The sequence below is a fragment of the Phoca vitulina genome, unplaced genomic scaffold, assembly GCF_004348235.1.
Source record: "Phoca vitulina isolate PV1807 unplaced genomic scaffold, GSC_HSeal_1.0 scaffold22, whole genome shotgun sequence".
Classification (NCBI taxonomy): Eukaryota; Metazoa; Chordata; class Mammalia; order Carnivora; family Phocidae; genus Phoca; species Phoca vitulina.
Genome location: NW_022589725.1, coordinates 26,617,239 through 26,636,767, shown reverse-complemented (window position 1 = coordinate 26,636,767; position 19,529 = coordinate 26,617,239). Strand labels below are relative to the sequence as shown.

The 19,529-nt window shown below is 38.1% G+C and overlaps 1 protein-coding gene across 1 annotated transcript in view; it reads right to left on the bottom strand.

Annotated features, from left to right (window-relative positions):
- MACROD2 (mono-ADP ribosylhydrolase 2) overlaps positions 1-16,103 on the bottom strand; it is a 1,298,181-nt gene extending 1,282,078 nt beyond the window's left edge. The window contains exon 1 of the mRNA XM_032419411.1: positions 15,831-16,103. The gene's annotated coding sequence lies outside the window, so the exon portion shown is untranslated. The remainder of the gene's footprint in view (positions 1-15,830) is intronic.
- Between the last annotated feature and the right edge of the window lie 3,426 nt (positions 16,104-19,529).

The following is a 19,529-nucleotide window of genomic DNA, read 5'->3' as shown; positions in this document are numbered from 1 at the left end:
CCCTCTCCCACTCCCCCTACTTGTGTTCCCTCTCTCCTGTCTCTCTCTCTCTCTGTCAGATAAATAAATAAAAATCTTTAAAAAATAAAAAATAAAAAAAAATAGCTAATTGCAATGGGCAATTGAAACATTGGCTATCTAAAATAGGGAGATAGAAAGGCATGAAGGGCTGGCTTAAATGCCTTCACAAATAAATACATGCTTACATTCAATATGAGTGGGGCTAAAGGAGGGGCCCCACTATATATTCTTCTGTTTTTCAGGTGGATCTGGGGAAAAGGAGGTGGAGGAGAATGTCTGTGACTATGTAATTCCTGCCAAGGCACGCAGGACGCTAGTATGACTATATATTTTTTTTTCTCCTTCCCCCACATCACTTTAACTTTCTTTCTTTCTTTTTTTCCTACCTGATGCCACCATTTCAGGACCACAGAAGCAGCTACAAATGCTGGAAGCAGGGATGATGCTTCAGCAGGAAACTGTAACTATATTTTTAAGCCTTTTATATCAGAAGTCCTAAAGGCCTGATGGGGTGGGTTATGCCTTCACTCCATCTGGCAATATTGGGGTTAACCGTGAAATACTGCTACACTGCCTACTGGTCAGATAATTACCTTCCTTGTAATAAAAGGAAATTCTATTTATGGCAAATTAATATTCTCTAAGCACTAACTATCATGCTATTTTCCTCTCTACCCCAAGCAACAATTAGCTCTGGGGGTCCATAAAGCAGAAGATGGCCCCAGTCACTCTGACACAAAATAATAAATAGACTTCTCCTGTTGCTGCAAGTCCCTAGCATCCTATTTGTGAAGAACAAGCTGTAAAGCTTTATTATTTCCCATAAAGTCTGAATAGTTTGAACACAGAGGAAATGCACATCAATATTTCCCCTTTTAACACATTTACCATGTAAGTTGTAAGCACTGGGGCTAGTGGTCCCAATCACAAAATCAGTCCTAACATATTTCAAACCCATAAAATTATCACTTTATTTTAATGAGCTTTAACAATAAGTTGAGCTTAGAAATCATGTTTGAATACAGCCTCTAAATCAATGGGAAAGGACCTCACTATCCACCCATTGGGTTTTAGTTAGGCAAGCCAGGAAGGACATGGTTCCCAGGCCATTAAAGTTCTTCAAACATTTTCCTCTGCTTTATTTCATCCTGACACTACTACTTAAACTACAGAGTTTTGAAAAATCGGGAAAAGATGTGCAGCACACCTAAAACATTCTTGGTAGATAGATCAAGTGTCAAATATGGTCTTGACCATCTCATACATTGGTGCTATTTTGTGGCTTATTCATAGCTATTAGCTGATTTATTTACTAGAAGAGCCAATGAACAGAGCATGAAACTAAATGTACTCTTGGGCTCGTTCTGCCAATCACTCTGCTAATAATTTTATATAATTAAAGTTTCCTGTGCCTATATATCTATTCATTCACAAATGGTTTTGAATACCTTTCTAGGATCTGAAGATACAGCAGTGAACAAAGTCCCTGCTTTCATGAAGATTACATTCTAGTAGAGGAGACAAGCATTTAACAAACCAATAAATACATAAAATAATCTCAGATGTCAGCTAAAGCAGGGCAAGGGACTAGAGAGTGATGGAATGACATTTTAGGTAAGATGGTTGGAATGACCTTACTGAAAAAACAGCTAAACTTATACAGCATTTAGTCAGAGGCAGGCGGTGCTCTGAATGCTGTGTTGACATTAACTAGTAATCATTAACATTTCTGTGAGGGTGGAGCTATTTTTACTTCTACCTGGCAACACAGAGGTACAAAGAGTTCTTATAACTTGACCACATCCAGAGCCTGAATTTGAGCCCAGAATGTTGGGACTTCAGAGTCCATATTCTTAACCATTTTATGGGATGTGACCATCAATGGAAAGAAAGTTCCAGACAGGAAGGATACCCGCTTAAATATTTCTAGTCAAGTGATTCTGACTTCAGGAAGTTCCAAATTCTATCTTCAAAATGGATTATGCCACAAGTCAATCAATCAAATAGCTTAACAAAAATTTGAGACGCAGTTAAAAAGCACTAAGGAAAAAAGAAAAACAAAACAAACAACAACAAAAAACCAGAGCAAAACGAAAAAAGCAATAGAGAGGCCATAACACCAGACAATTAGACAAGGATTCTACCAGAACTCCACCCATGTGTTTTATGTCTGGGAAATATAACTCAGTACAGATGCTGATACATATGTGTCAATCTTATTTTTAAAAGGTGCATCAAAGGGGTGCCTGAGTGGCTCAGTTGGTTAAGCGTCTGCCTTCGGTTCAGATCATGATCCTGAGGTCCTGGGATCAAGGCCCGCATTGGGCTCCCTGCTCAGTGGGGAGCCTGCTTCTCCCTCTCCCTCTGCCTGCCTCTCTGCCTACTTGTGCTCTCTCTCTCTCTATCAAATAAATAAAATTTAAAAAAAAAGGTGCAGCTAAGGAAGATAAACAGAATAAAACCATAAGTAATGAATTAGTCTATATTTAACTGGTTTCTATATTGTATAACAATGCATGCTTGACATTCTGATTTTAGACCCAGAGGTTCAAAAGTTCTTCTTCCTAAAACATATGGGTATCAGATAACGAATAATTATTGAAATGAATATTTACAAATCACTGTCTGCCTTATCCTTAAATAATGTGGAACATAAAACTCTTTCAAAGAGACTACACGGATGTGCTCTATATGTCATTAGAAAATTTATCATTGATGGGGAGTAAGGGGGGCACTAGTTGTGATAAACACTGGGTGTTGTACATTAAGTGTTGAATCACTAAAGTCTATACCTGAAACTAGTATTGCACTGTATGATAACTAACTGGAATTTAAATAAAAACCTGAGAAAAAAAAATGTGTATTATTGAAAATGTCAGGCAACTGCTATATGAGATCCCAGTCAAGAAAGTCCTGTGCCCTGATGCCAAGTTAAAATAATGATTTCCAGAATAATTTTCTACACTAGCCTGGGAGAGACCTTGAGCATATGATATACCCAAGTACAGGAGTAACACTAAAACAGACATTTATTTATTTACTAGACATTAACTATACTGGACAATGCCCCTCCTCCCCATCCCAGGTACAAATGTATCAGAATCCAATGACCGTTTCCATTGGTCACTGCCTAGTAAAACCCCAAGAAAACATGAGGCAAGAAGGTCATCACCCTCAGATCTTCTCATTATTAGATCCCCCAAATAAAATCTCCATGGAAAAGAAGAAAGGACCATAGACGGAGAATCTGACAATTTGGATTCTTGGCAAGGTTTTATAACTTAAATATCTGTATGATCTTGAGCAAGTCACTTGAATCATTTCATCTCAACTCAGTTGTTCCATGAGGGTGAGGTGTCTCTCTGTTTTGTACATCCTTTTTTCCTAAAAGATAAGCAAAGCACCTGGCACATATCTTAGGAACCAGTCAGTGTTTTCTGAATGAATGAAACACTTATCACCACCTACTGTGTGCCAGACAGACTGTTAAATACAAAGTATATAATCTTAACAGGATACAAAGTCTTGCCTAGTCCTTAATGAGAGGAACTGGCTCATTTGCTAAAAGAGTGATTTCCAGATATCTTTCCAGCTTTGTTGTAATTGTGAGACTCTTACCAAAAGTTCCATTGTCTCCAAATGTATGTCCTCAAGGATAGTGATGAATAAAAAGTTGCTGTTATACCATGGTGAATAATAAATAGAAACATCTCACATTCAGGCTTTGAAATATTGATCCCATCATTTCTGAATGAAGTGGTAAAAGAAAAATGAAAACAAGGCGGAAAAAAAATGCCATGTGATGGTTAATCTCACAATAGGCATAAACAATAGAATGTTGCCTGGAGTGTGATATTGTGTTTAAAGTAACAGGTTTGGTGCCCACGACAACCAGTTAATTTGGTATATGGAGAAACACTGCTTTAGATACAACAGAAAATGTAAGGGAATGTTTGAAATATTAACTCTTTTATGATATGTGGTTCTCTAAACTTTACCTCCCTCTAGGTGGATAGCTATACAAATCGATCTCACAACTGTGTAATATTCTACAAACAGCCCTGGCCATTTTCGATGGATACACTTTGATGTAGGGTTTCTCAATCTCTCATTATTCTTGGCATCCACTCAACTATTTGGGCACTAGATATTATTAAGAAGATGTGAAACCAAAATGACTTTTCTTAATTTTAAAACAATAAGTAAGATATGTTCTGGATGCATGGAGGAGAAGGGCCCAGTCCTGCTAGCCTACCCAGCACAGCAGTTATCTTTCCTCTGCCTGCCTTCTGGAAGTTTCTGGGAGATTCTGTCAGACTCTCCACCCCAGTTCCATCAAGCCACCCACAAACCCAAATTCTCCCAGAATGCTTTCCAAACAGGTCCACAGACTGAAAAAAAAAAAAAATCCCTGAATTCCATTCTCACAAAACATTATAATGCAGAAGAAAATCTATGCTCAGCATAACGAGAATATACTTCTAACAGAGTACATGAGAAATGACACATGCCTGTGTATGCATCTGACACACCCAAGTATAGGAGGGACGTTACAACAGGAACACAATCATCTGGCTGTGTAAGGAAAGACAGGTTTGGCATCATAGGCCATGATGTAAGAAAGCAAAACCTGAGTGTCTGTAAATGGAAGGAATTTCTAAGATAGCCCCTTGCACTCCACAGACTTTCAAACCGTACTCTAAATACAATACAGACACAATTTGAAGGAAAATTTGCAAAAATACAGTTAAGGTTGTCTCTGGTGATCTTCGCTAAGCAGAATAAATATAGAGGAGGAATAAATCTTTCCTCAAAATGTCACAGGTAGGAAAAGGAAAGCTTCAGAAGGCCTTAGGAAATTATAGGGATTTCACAAATAGCATGTGATTAGAAATGGAGCAGCCTCTAGGTGGTTCTGACAAATGAAGGAGCTGATGGGAAACACACCACCTGGTAGAGCAAACAGATTTAGAAGGGCACTGCCACAAACATAAATAGGAAGCTACCTCTGCTTCACTCAGCTTGCAGGTTCCACACAGGAAAAGGCTGAATTAATTTTCCCCTCAAAATGAAAACAGCAATTCCTAAAAATAGAGAGCATGTGAGTAACAAGTGCAAAGACTAAAAACACTTAAGGAATATCAGGTAAATATCAATACCCAGTTGTGTGTTTGGGTGTGTGTTGTTTTTCTCCCAATGCTTTTTACTAAGCTGAATTTGGGTTCTCTTTGCCTCTAATCTATAAGTGTATCTATCTACCTATCTATCTTTATAAATACATATGTATTTAACATACACTAAATGTAAAATATAAATATTTAATATAAAAATGACAAGTTTCTATTCATAACAGTTTGCCAGTCTAGTACACTGCCTATGACCGAGGTATGGTACGGAGTATGGTCGCATTTTTGATTTTAAGATCACTGATTGTCACATTACCCCAAATTATTTTTTCTTTCACCTTGCATGTCACCTCACCTGTCCCCTCAGCCTTGCAGGTCATGTGCTAAGAAAATAGACACCAACCATTCTGTGATTGGGCTCCTTATCTTGTTAAATGAACTTCATGCCCATAGTTGCTGTATTAGTTACCAATTGCTATGTAACAAATACCCCAAACTTAAAATCATAAATATTTGCTATCACAAGGTTTTTCAGGACAGGAATTTGAGAGTAGCTTCACTGGGTTGTTTTGGCTCCATGTCTTTCATGATGTTGTAGTCAAGCTCCACTGGGGCTGTGAATAGCAAAAAGCTCAACTGGGTCTGGAGGATGTGCTCCCAAGCTCACTTTAATGACTGTAGGCAGATCTCAGAAGATCCCCTTCCAAGTTTACTCACATTGTTACAGGCAGACCTCAGTTCTAGCCTTAGGAGTCTCTTCAGAGGCTGTTTGAGTTCTCTCACAACATGGTAGCAGGTTTTCTTCTCCTCAGAGCTGCTTCATAACACGCAAGCTGCTTCACCCAGAGAGAGTATATAGTGTATTGAATGGTGACCCCAAAAAGATATCTCCATGACCTAAGCCCCAAAATCTGAATGTAAGCCTATTTGGAAAAAGGGTCTTTGTGGATGTAATTAAGTTAAGGATCTCAAGACCTTGATATCATTCTGGAATAGGGTAGGCCTAATGACAAGTGTCCTCATAGGAGAAGAAAAAAGAGAATAGGGAAGATAGCCATGTAAAAATGGAGGCAAAGTGTGGAGTTATGTTGCTATAATCCAAGGAATACCTGGAGCCACCAGAAGCTGGAATAGGCAAGGATGGATTTCCCCCTAGAGTCCCCAGAAGGAGTAGAGTCCTGCCAATACCTTGATTTCAGACCTCTGGCTGCCAGAACTATGAGAGAATAAAGTGCTGTTTTAAGCCATCAAATTTGTGGTATTTTGTTATGGCAGCCCTAGGAAACAGAGTGATTTGAGAGAGAGTGAGAGTTAAAGATGGAAGCCATAGTCTTTTTATAACCTAATCTCAGTAATCCCCATCATTCTGACATATTCTATTCACTAGAAAGGAGTCATTAAGTTCAGGCCACATACAAGGCGAAGGGAATTAAACTCTACCTCTCCAGGAGAGATTGGAGAAAAACCAAATAACTTGTAGATGTATGTTTAAAACCAATAAAGTTCTCATCTTAAGTTTCTCAAAATGACTTTTGAAGCTCTTCCTTTTCCTCTGAGAACAAGATACCGGGAGGAAGCAGGAACAAATGTCTAAGTATTGAGGATGGTATGGGACTATTTTTTTTTCTTAATTCCTATCTGTGACTTCCATATTTTCTCAAACACCAGTCATTACTGCATATGTTTGGATGGATTATTGTCATAAACATTACTAGTAGACCTCATGATGTCATGTATACATAGCTCATTTAAAATGACTATTAATAAAGTACCATATAAAATAAGAAATCAGTATTTCAAAAGCACGTTTATGTACATCACCTCCCTTAATATTTGATTAATTTTCATAACAGATATAAATAGAGATTTAGTATTATCTAAGAGACTAGGAGAGGCAGTTATGTTTCAGCGGACAGAGCACTATACTGAGTCAGGATACCCAGACTCTAGTCTTCACTCTGTCGCTTATCACATGGTAAATAAAAAATAAAAATTAAATCATCTTTCTGGGCCTCAGTTTCCTTAATTGTAAAATTAGGAGGTCAGATAAGAGAATCATTAAAATCCCTGTCCACTCCAGCAGCTGCTGCAGCAGCATTACCTCTATTAGCTCCAAAAACCGGACTAAATTTAAGATTATACATATGTCAGAACTGAAATATAATATCCATACCAAGGAAGAACAGCTGAAAAAGTAAGGGACTATCTTGTTTTAGATATCATGCAAGGTGAATTTTTTTAACCCTATAGTAAAGTGCTTTCACTTTGCCAGCAATAAATTTCTCCTGGATAGCTTATGGGGTCTCAGCCCCATTACCATCTCCGAGGGGTGGTGTTCCCCGACCACCATGGGAAAAGTAATCCTTTCCCTCCCACTCTCGACTCTGTTGCCACTCTTTATATTCCTCATATCCCTTACCATGATCTGAGGTGTTTTGCTCTTATGTGAATGTGTTTATTATCTGCCTCTCTGTGCTAAGAACCTAAGATCTCAGAGTACTCGAACCTTAGCTTTTTCACTATAGTTTTCTACATTCCAGAAGAGCACTCTAGCTCAGAATAAGTACTCAGTTAACATTGATTGAATAAGTAAATGAGGTATGCTAACTATTTTACAAGTAATAATAGAGCCATATATTTATATTATGTCTTACCCTGATAAACAGTGGTTCTGCATCCTAACAAATTCACCCAAGGTAGATATGACTATCCCCAGATAGCTGTGGATGAAGAAACCGAGGCTCAGAGGTTAAGGGACTTTACCAAACAATTAGAATATCCTGGATTCAAGACCTCTCTTTAGACTTTCTACCTTGATGTTTAGTGTTCTTGACCCAGAATCAATCTTTAATTCTATAAGGAAGAACTTGGTTTTATCAATGTTTTCAATTGGAAACACCTCTAATCAAGCCATAATGTAGTCTAATATTTAGTATTTGGGCTTCATAATTAATTGCAGGGATAATTAATAAATTTACAAATTGTTATGTGTTGCCCACTTTTTAACCAAATCATATAGGTTAGTAATAGCTCAAGGAACCTCTTAGCAGTGGGGGGAAATCTTCGTTTAACTCAGCATTCACTATTTCTATAAATGTATTCTGCAATTCCTGCGCATTAACTACTGTGGCTCTGAAATTAACCTTTCCTGTTTGCTTGTGCCTGACCTCAAAGCATCCCAAATTACTCAAAGCAACTCTGATGGCTTTAATTTATGAGAACACCTTCAAATATTCATCTTTTAAATCCTGAAAATGATTATCCCTGCACACCAGTGGCTCTCTTTTTAATCTTAGCTGATAACTGATTAAACATATCCAAAGGCTGATTACCCCCACTGCGGTTAATGCTGGTGTCACAGCTAACTACTTATCTCACAGCAGGAATTGCCTTCGAGAGCCCATTTACATTATTACCCAGAATTGATTTACACTGCTATTTCCTATTGATCACATAGGCAAAAGAAGGTATAGACAGTGTCCTCTGAAGGCCTGCTAAGATCTCAAATAACGCAAGCCAAGCACAGGTGCTTATTCTACATTCAGCTAGTACATTTACAACAATGTAAATACTAGCTGCTTCCAAGATGTTGTTATTTTTAGAAGAAACCATTTACTATTAGAGTCGTTTAGTTATTTCATCACAAAGCCACTTGGAGATGGAATCTATGTTATTGCAATGGGTAAAAAAAAAAAAAGAGAGAGAGAGAGAAAATGAAAGAAAGTAATCCAAGTATAGGTTATCTGGGTGCCATGTGGACAAGTTGAGCAAACTTTGTCCGCCTGTGCTTTCTTGCACTGCTAGAGTCTTTGAGCAAGACACATGGCTGGTGATAGGATAACGGAGATGCTGGGATGGTAGCAGTACTAGCTCTGCAGATTTCTGGTATCACGTAGTCCTATCTTGAGTGTCTTCTTGGTTGGTTTCCTGCAGTGGCAGCTATGACTATCGCAAAGACAATGCCTTCATTAATTCCTCCAGTAAACATGTATCAAAGCCATGAACTTGATTCTGGATACCATGTCAGATACTAAGGATACCAGGGGTGAGTGAGACTGATAGGACTTTTCTCTCTTCAAACTGTTACTCTGTTTGAGAAGGCAGGCAATAAATAAGGAAACAAATACTAACTGTGAACATGCCACAAAGGAAAAGAAAAGCATGTCTGAGTTCTCTTCAAAGAAAGCCCTAATCTGCAACCCAAAAGGATGCCTATGTTGTGTAGCAAAACAGGATTAGGGTAAGGAATCAAAAGGCAAGGGTTCTGCTCAGGATTCCATCACTGTCTAGGTCAATGATGCTCATGCTTGAGCTTACATCAAAGTCACATGGAGAGTTTGTTAAACCACAAAGTTTGATTCAGTAGGTCTGGGGTGGGGCAAAGGAATTTGCATCTCTGACAAATCCCCAGGTGCTGCTGCCGCTCCAAGGAGTGCGTTTTGAGAACCACTACTCTGGGTTTTATAATCTTTCTGCCCTTTTCACTTCCACATTCATCATAAGGATCAGTAAGGAGATAAAAATGTATAAAACTGTTTAATATAAATGAAAGGGGTGGTAATTATGAAGAAATAGATTCAAATAGTACTTAAATGCCTAAAGCACTTAAGGAAAATGAGCCAATCAGAGTTGGTTTTAGGAGGAACAACCCCATATCTCTCTTCAGGAAGGAAGATGGTTTTATATTCTTCAAAAGCCATTTTTCTCTTTGTGTAACATAAGTCATTTAATTATGGAAGGGGCTCATGAGGGCCCTCAGATCTCCATCAAAGCCTGACAGAGTCATGTTCTTGACAGCATGCCCACTCCACTGCCTTCACAATCAGACACCTGCTGGTGGAGCCCATGATGGCTGAAATCAGGTCACGCAACGCAGAGGACTAACTGGGAACCATGTTACGAGTTACCTACTCCAGAAACTGAATTTACTCAGGACTACAGGCTCCCTTTCAGCATATTAGCTACCACCACTGGAGGAAGCAAGGAATAAAGATTTATTGCCTAATACTTTAGTGGTTTGAATTAACTCTCCCTTCAGAGACTTGACTTACTCACTTTCCAGGTATGGCCCTACTGAGAAAAATGACCATTTTTTTTTCAAGGTTTTTTTTTTTCAAGGTGACCTTATAATTGGAAAGATTTAAAAGGCTTCAGATCATCCTCCCAAGGTGACGTTCTATTGAGGCAACAGAAGCAAGAGCTGTCTCAAGAAATAGACGGCAGGTATTTTAGTCCCACTTTTGTCAATAGGGATCTAAATCACGTACATTCAATAAAATTCAATAAATATTTAACCTCTCTGAATCTCAGCTTCCTCCTTTATAAAAAATAGGGATTGCCAAAGACCAGGAATTGGCAAAATCTTTCTGTTAAAACCTGATAGTAAATGTTCCAGGCTTTCTGGTCATAGAGTTCCTGTCATAGAGTCCAGGCTTTCTGGTCATAGAGTTCCAACTACGTGACACTGTCCCATGAAAGCAGTTATAGATAATATGCAAACAAATGCTGTATTCTTTTTTTTTTTAAGATTTTATTTATTTGACAGAGAGAGAGAGCATAAGCAGCAGGAGAAGCAGGCTCCCCGCTAAGCAAGGAGCCCAATGTGGGACTCAATCCCAGGACCCCGGGATCATGACCCGAGCCGAAGGCAGACGCCCAATGAACTGAGCCACCCAGGCGCCCCCAAATGCTGTATTCTAATAAAATTTTATCTATAAAAAACAGGCAGTAGGTCTTGGCCAACACCTGCAATAGACTCTCGCCCTAACCAGGTGATACTTGAGTTATCTACCATGCCCCTAACATGGACGTAGTTTGTTACTGGGAGCAACGAATTTAACCATTCTGTACCTGAATTTCCCTTTGTGTTGAAAAAGAACACCATTACTTGTCATGTCACTTCCTCATAGAAATTTCAAAAGGACTGATGAGCTAATGTTTCAAAGTACTATGATTCTTGATGAAGGGCATGGGAGAAGTATTATTATCAACTGTACCTTTTAAGCTACTATCATCTGATTATTATTGTACCTGGGAATAGAATGAAGATTCTGATTCATACATGCTATACTATGGTCTCTCATCCTACAGTCTCCTTTCAAATGATTAATAAAAACCTATGAGTTGGATGCTAATATTACTCTCTGATATCTTCCAAAGATTAAATGGAAAGAATAAAAGAAACAGATCCTACCATTTTATATACAGATTTTAATATTTTTCCATTTATCATTCATGATTATTCAGCTTTAAAGCCTAAAAATGGAGCATTCTCAAGAAATAGAAGAGATATGTGAGCTATGCCAAAAATCATTAAATAAAGTTGATATAGTTTCTTTATTTTTATTTGTTCACCCTTAGGAGAAGCACCATTAAAAGTAAATTCCTTAAACAAGAGACTTTGGAATTAGATGGATGTTAAAATGTGATTTAAAAAACCCAAGGGATAATTAACACTAATTTCATCATTTCTCAGGGATATTAACATAAATTGTCTATTACATCTTACCCATCACCAATTATCAACCAATCTTCCACATTTAACAAGTAATTCATTTAGTAGATGTTTCTCTAGTACCCATTACATACAAGGGACTGATAGAAAGGTGGAAAGCTTGTATGTATAACAATAAAAAGTAGTGAAAAGTGTCCTCAGTGTGTTAACAAGCTGTTCATGAGTTTGTATTCATGAGTTTGAAGGAAAAAAAAAAGTGCATTTTGCAGAGTTGATAAGGAAGACTTGTTTCATGACAGAAGTGATATTTGAGTTGAGTCAAGAAGACAGGAAAGGGGCAAAGAGCTTTCTAGATGGCCCTAAATACAGACCCCAGCACAGGCACACCACTGTGAGCAATTCAGGTCATATAAAAGCTTGTTAGTTCAGGATATGGCAGTAAATCATGGAAGGCCAAAGGTAATCAGGCTAACAAGTCTGTGTTTAAAGAAAGACCCATCCAAGGATTTTGAGAGGAGTGGAGTTAGGTTTTTACCCATTCATTCAACAAACAGATTTTGAGCCCCGGTTATGTGTCAAACATTTTTCTAACCTGTATGGACAAAGCAGTAAGTGAAAAAGATGTAGGAAAAAAAATCTCTGCCCTCATTTTCATAGGGGAAGACAGACAAAAAACAAAATCAGTAAGTAAATGATACCAAGTATTTGAAGGTTAAATACTACAGATATGCAATTATAAATTAAACGAAAAAGCAATTATAAACAGGTTGGTTTGGGCGATCCTGGAGGTTACATTTGAGCAAGGGTTTGAAGTAGGTGATGGAGCAAGCCAGATAGATATGTAGAAGAATAGAATTCTAGGCAGAAGGAACACTAATGCAAATGCATTACAGGTCAGCAAAGCAACCTGTGTGGGCAAGGAAGAGGACAGAGGGAGATGATGTCCAAGATGTAAGGAGGGCCACATCGCTTAGAGTCTTACAGACAATTATAAGGACTCTGGACTTAGGAATATCAATCTACCAGCACCAGGCAGAATGCAATGCAGGAGGGAAAGAATTAGTAGAGGCAACATTTGAAAAGCTATTTTCCAAGTGAAAAGTTCTGAAACTATTCATTTGATCACTCATTCATTCACATTAATTCAGCACATATTCAGGAAACATTGTGCTAGATATTGACACTAAAACTGTGACTCTGATAGACAAACTTCTCCCACATGAAGTTGGCCCTCTGGTAGAATGATGATAGCATGAATAGAAAGGTTCTGCATGTTGATAAGCTTCTAAAACTCTATAGAAATCTAAATTTTATTATGAATCTAATATTGTAAAAGAGAAGGTCCGAAAAGGTCCAACTGTATAAGCAGTCCTTAGTCTACTTCTTAAGTCATTTCTTTAGCAATCACATTTAATGAAATATTCACCAATATTCTTTCCACTCTTACGATTATTTTGAAAAGAATGATTGGATATTCTACATCAAAAGAAATCAAAACATCCAAACAATGAAGAATAAACTAAATCTCTGAGGCTTATCTTTCTACCAATTATGATGAGTCACAGAATATAGACTACAAACATGATTAATTCAAATATAAGCATTAAGAAAAAGATTAAGTTAGCAAGCATAAAAGAAGCAAAGACCAGTCCAAAATTACCAAGTTTGACTGTAACCTAGACAACAGCGTTTTCCAAACAAATTGCTGATGCATGAAGATATTATCATTGGTGGCTGGATGACTGGCTTTAGTACCCCCATAATGATAAACCCGCTGTCACAGAGGACAGATAGGAACTAGTTTCTGCTGTCAAACTGTCATGGAATTATTAAATATAGAGGGGGAAAATGACCCGAACAGTATGTAATGAGCTCCTTTTCATTCTCTCTCTACAAAAGCACATCTGTGGATTGTTAATGACTCTGAAATGGATGAACCAAATTGATGAGAAAGAAAAACATCTTTCAGGGATAGGAAAAGGGGAAATGAACACACACACACAATGTTTATAAAATACAATTTAAAATATAAAGGCTCGTGAAAGTACTGTGGAAAACTATAAAGTGGCACACAGATGTAAGCTATTATTACTCATTTCCATATTGCTCGATTGCTTTCTTTGCTTTTCTTTATGTTTCCAATATAGATCATTAATCTTTCAAAATATAGAGAAATACCAAGACTTATTCACGAGTAGTCCATGTGTGTGACTTTCATGAGGTGGCACTGCCATCCCAAGTCTGGTCCTTTCTATGGTGCTGGATGATTTTCTTATTAGATGTGCCCTGTGACCTGTGCACAGTGACTTGTATGTGTATAAGGCTCTCATTATCTCAGTTCACACAGATTCGGTACCAAGTCCTGTGGACTGACTTTTGTTAACTAGAGTCCTTGTGCCACAAAGACTCAGTTGGTCCGGGGTCCCCAGGAAAGCCACACCTTAGCTCAGAGATATGACTCAATCATGAAACTCCTCAAGCATAGGTCTTGGTGTCATTGATCTTCATACCTCCCTCAGTAACCCTGAACTAAGCTAGACGATTTAGAGGGATGTCAGACAGGAGCAAGCACATTAGACAGAATCACAATGGCATCAACCCATACACTAAAGCCACCATTTTATTTGGTCATATTTAGTGATACTGAGACTATCTGTCTTTGGAAACCTCAGAGGTAAAGAATTTCTTATTTGTGCTTTAATACATAAGAAAGAAAGTAGTAAATCAGTAGGAAACCAGGCCTTATTCCTTAGTTTAAGGACAGACACAAGTCTGAAAGTAATCAATAATCTGCTTGTTCTCAGGGCGGTATCAGTTAGCTATATCACAAAGGTAACATGGTGTTAAAAAGAAAAAATGACCAATATTTGTAAACATAAAGACATATAATCCTGGAAAGGGAAATCACCTTTAATACTCAGGTTTTCTGACTCAAAGGGAGAACTGTTTAGAACACCACTGTACACAAAGGACTTTATTTGACATAAATATACATTTCAAGTGGGAGTGAGGGGCCATTTGGTACATGATTTGACTCTTTCACATAAGGTAAAAACGCTAAGAAAGAAAGAAAAGTGAGAAGTCACTGAAGGAAAAATTAAACAGTATATAGTTGATATACATTCACTAGAACCCACTGTGAGAAATACAGAATGCAGTATTATAATGTTTATAAAGAAAAAATATCATTTTAATATATGACATTTACTACAAAACCTCAGATTTAAACATTATTTAAAGTAATCTTTAAAATATAACACACTATCTCTCCACTCACACATATCCATAGGAAATTCATTCTTACACAACCTGTCTATACAGAGCCCAACAAGTATTCTACAGATAGTGTTATAATTTTTCAGTCATGTTTTCTCCACTGCAAAAAAAACGAAAAACAAAAACTCGCTTCACTTTTACATAAAATGTATTCACAGACCCAGGCAGTATCATGAGAAGCAGATGAATAGAATAAACAATTAATTGGTGTCCCAATTTCCAAATCAATGAACACCTTAACAGTGCAATGAAACCCTTTACCTCCACCCGCCAAGCCCTGAAGGTTATGTGATTAAAAAATCCGTGCCTTTAACCAGCTCCTCTCTCAGTATTTTTATTCCACACCACCCCACTCGATTGGCTAAACGACTAGGCAACAAGGTCAATCAAATGCAATACTTTTCTCTATTCAAATATAATGGAAATTTTGACCATTCCACATTCAAAGAGCAAATACATTCTCACACTGACAACCACATTCCATTGGCTTTTCCTGAAAGCAAAGTGTGACAGATGCCTTGGCTGTAATTGCCAATCAGCCTTTGCATGGCAGCTGAAAACACAATACATCACTTTGATCTCCTTTGCTCTAAACACATCCACAATCAAGAAACCTGAACAAGGAATAAGAAATTGGCATCACTTCCAGAAGCTGTCACTCCACAGCACTTAAATGCTATAATGTATATTTTGCTCATATTTTTATTTCTCTGTTTCAGAGACACTCTGTCGAAGACCTGGAACAAAAATCACCTACACTCACATATGATACATATATATTTGAAGAACTACTTGGAGCACACATTTTATTACCAAGTACAAAATCCGAATATAAGCCCACTTAATTAAATATCCCCACTACCACTTCCTTTCCCAGTTGCACGCTTTCGGGATAAAATCAGAGACATGTGCTCAGCTATTTTGGAAACAGGGTTCCCAAGGGCTGTACTCACATTTTGCAGGCAGGTCGTAGCCACATGTGATTTTTGCATGTCCAGTTTCACAGCCATTCAGGTTACGACATTCAGCCAGTAAACAGGGCCCAGCTGCTCTATGAATACAGCCATCCACTAGGGGAGAGAGAAAAAAGTTAGCTTGTTTTTGTCCTTTTGGAAGTAAATGCAAAACCCGAGACAGGAAGATAAAAGGAACTCAGTTTGTTCCTCTTGAAAATCACTGTGTCTCATGGAAGAAAACCCATGACGTCCAATCCTTCAAACACTATGTTTTCATGTGTGTGTGTGTGTGTGTATATGTGTGTGTGTGTGTGTGTGTGTGTGTGTGTGTGTGGTGAGCAGAGGTAGAAGGGTTACAGAAGTCATGCAGTGTGCTGGTAAACATTAAGGGGCAGTTTCTTTTGGGATGGGGGAATCCCTGATTTGTAGCTGTTTCCACTCTCAATTGTGTAAATGTCCCCACCATGCCCAATTTCAAACTATCAACTTGAGGTCACTGAACACAGGGTGCGAACAAAATGCTAACAATTCTGTCTCCCAAGCTGGTAAGTATTGCCTCTGACATACCACAGGTTATAGAGGAAAAAGGTCAAGAAGAAAGTGAGCACAGCACTCTAAAACATCCATATTCACCTCAAAACTAAGAGTAGAATTAAAGCCATTAAAAAAAAAGAACAGATGCAACCACTCTGGAAAACAGTATGGAGGTTCCTCAAAAAGTTGAAAATAGAGCTACCCTATGACCCAGCAATTGCACTACTGGGTATTTACCCCAAAGATACAAATGTAGGGATCTAAAGGGGTACGTGCACCCCGATGTTTATAGCAGCAATGTCCACAATAGCCAAACTGTGGAAAGAGCCAAGATGTCCATCGACAGATGAATGGATAAAGAAGATGTGTTATGTATATACAATGGAATATTATGCAGCCACCAAAAGGAATGAACTCTTGCCATTTGCAATGACGTGGATAGAACTGGAGGGTGTTATGCTGAGCGAAATAAGTCAATCAGAGAAAGACATGTATCATATGACCTCACTGATATGAGGAATTCTGAATCTCAGGAAACAAACTGAGGGTTGCTGGAGTGGGTGGTGGGGTGGGAGGGATGGGGTGGCTCGGTGATAGACACTGGGGAGGGTATGTGCTATGGTGAGCACTGTGAATTGTGCAAGACTGTTGAATCACAGATCTGTACCTCTGAAACAAATAATGCAATATATGTTAAGAAGAAAAAAAAAAAAAGAAGAAGATAGCAGGAGGGGAAGAATGAAGGGGGGGAAATTGGAGGGGGAGACAAACCATGAGAGATGATGGACTCTGAAAAACAAACTGAGGGTTCTAGAGGGGAGGGGGGTGGGAGGATGGGTTAGCCTGGTGATGGGTATTGAAGAGGGCACGTTCTGCATGGAGCACTGGGTGTTATGCACAAACAATGAATCATGGAACACTACATCAAAAACTAATGATGTAATGTATGGTGATTAACATAGCAATAAAATTTTTTTTTTTAAATTACATAAAAGAACAATGGACATAATCAAAAAAAAAAAGAACCAGACCTCTGAGTTCCCCCTTGCCCGCCCAATAGCAGGACACAAACACAGCTGTGTTTCTGCAGCTGACAGGGCACTAGATGATAGTCAAGGGTAGCTTGGGTCTTAGTAACGCCCATAAAACCACCCTCACTCACCTGACAGCAACTAAGCCAAGAACTTGAGCTGTTCCTGCCCTTGCTCCACAAATTGAACAGCTTCCTTCCTTTCACCAACCTGAAGTCTCATCAGTCCTCTGGCCTCTGCATCCTTCCCCTTCACATCTGGCCTACACAGTGAGACTCGCCTTTCGAAAACACAAATCTGATGCTGTTGGAAATTAAGACTTTATATGACTGGATGGGGTGGGCGTGAGTGCACAGATGGAAGGCTCAAAGATCATAAGCACATACATTAGGAAATTGAAAACTTGGGTTCTTAGTTGTTGTTGAATGGACCCCTTGGACTGAAAGGAAATGCAAGATTGCTAAATGAAGGGTAAAGAGACAAAGAGGTAGAGAGTAAGAGTAAGTTGGGATGTGAAAATAAACCAGGATATTAAGAGATCAGAAGATGTCCCCCTCTCTCCACAGTCCACAACACCATGGAATTGACCCAGAGAATCTTCAGTGTTCCAATGCTCGTTCTTTCACTGTTCAGTCATACACATACTCACACATAAAATTTTCTCTTCCAAAAAGAGCTTAATAAATTTTGTTCAAACTCTTTCACATAGCAATTCTACTTTTTAAAAAAAATTATTCTATGGAATAATTAACACAAGTGCAAAAGTTACAACTCTAAGAATGTCAGAGTTGTTTATAATAGTGGAAACTTGGAACTTCTCAGAGAGCTGGTTAGATAAATCAAAATCCATCAGTGCAATACTATTATGCAGCTGCTAAAAAGAATGGGCCAACTCTATATGTAAATAGTCCTAAACATGGAAAGATTTTGAAATGAAATGTCAGGTTTAGAAGAGTACATAAATCATACAGTCACAATTTTGCTTACAAAGTTATACACACACACATACACAGATACATTTACACACATACACACACACACACACACACACACACACACATATATATGCACCCCAAAGATACACCAAAATACAAAAAGTGATCATGAGATGGGAAACAGAAGGTGAGACTATTAGGAAAAAAATTAGGTCCTAATTTATGTTTGAATTTTTTTTACAAGAGCTTCAAGAGGAGTATTTAAAATTGAACATTTTTTCTTGGCAAAGAGATAACTAGTTACTTAGTTTGAAATGGATAATTAAAATAGGATTTGCTAGTGTATTTAATCATATGCTGTCAAATATTGTCTTCATTATTTAGATGGCAGTATAATGCAGCTTGTGGATATCTAATTCTCAAAATCTTCATGTTCTCCCAGCATTCATGACTGCATTAGAGCAATGAAAAAATGGCTGAAGAGTTATTTAATAATAATAACTTCAGCTTAAATTTCTTGAGTGCATCTATATGCCAGCCACTATACTCAGGACAACTTTACCAGCAGATACTAATTTTATCATCTGCGTTTTATAGAGGCTTAGAAGACGTTAGTAACCTACCAGGGTTCACAAAATATTGGCAATGTGATTCAAAAGCTTACCATACCCTGACCCACTATAATTCACTGCCTTTAGGACCTTAATCCAGGTAGTCTTACCTCAATCCCTGCATGTGGTATGTCGAACCACCACATTACATTGCCTGTCAGTTCCCATCAATTCTACTTATGATTTGTAACGGTCATACAATCACATGCACAGACTTCAAACGTGCAGTTTTGATGAGTATATACATAACAAAGGTATATACTCATGCAACCATGATACCAATAAAAATACAAAATGTTTTCCGTCAACCCAAAAAGTTCTCTTGTGCCCCTTCCACCCGATTTCCCTTCTCACCCCACAGAGAGAGACCCTTTTCTGATTTCAATCAGCCTAACTACGTTTTGCCTGTTATATAACTTCAAACTTCATATAAGAGATGGAAGATGGGGGCTAGCTTCTTTTACCCAGCTTATTTTTGAGATTCATCTGTCTTGTTGCATGCAATTCTACTTCATTCCTCTTATTCCCAAGTAATATTCCATGGTTAAAAATACCATAATTTCTTTATCCATTCATCTATAAATA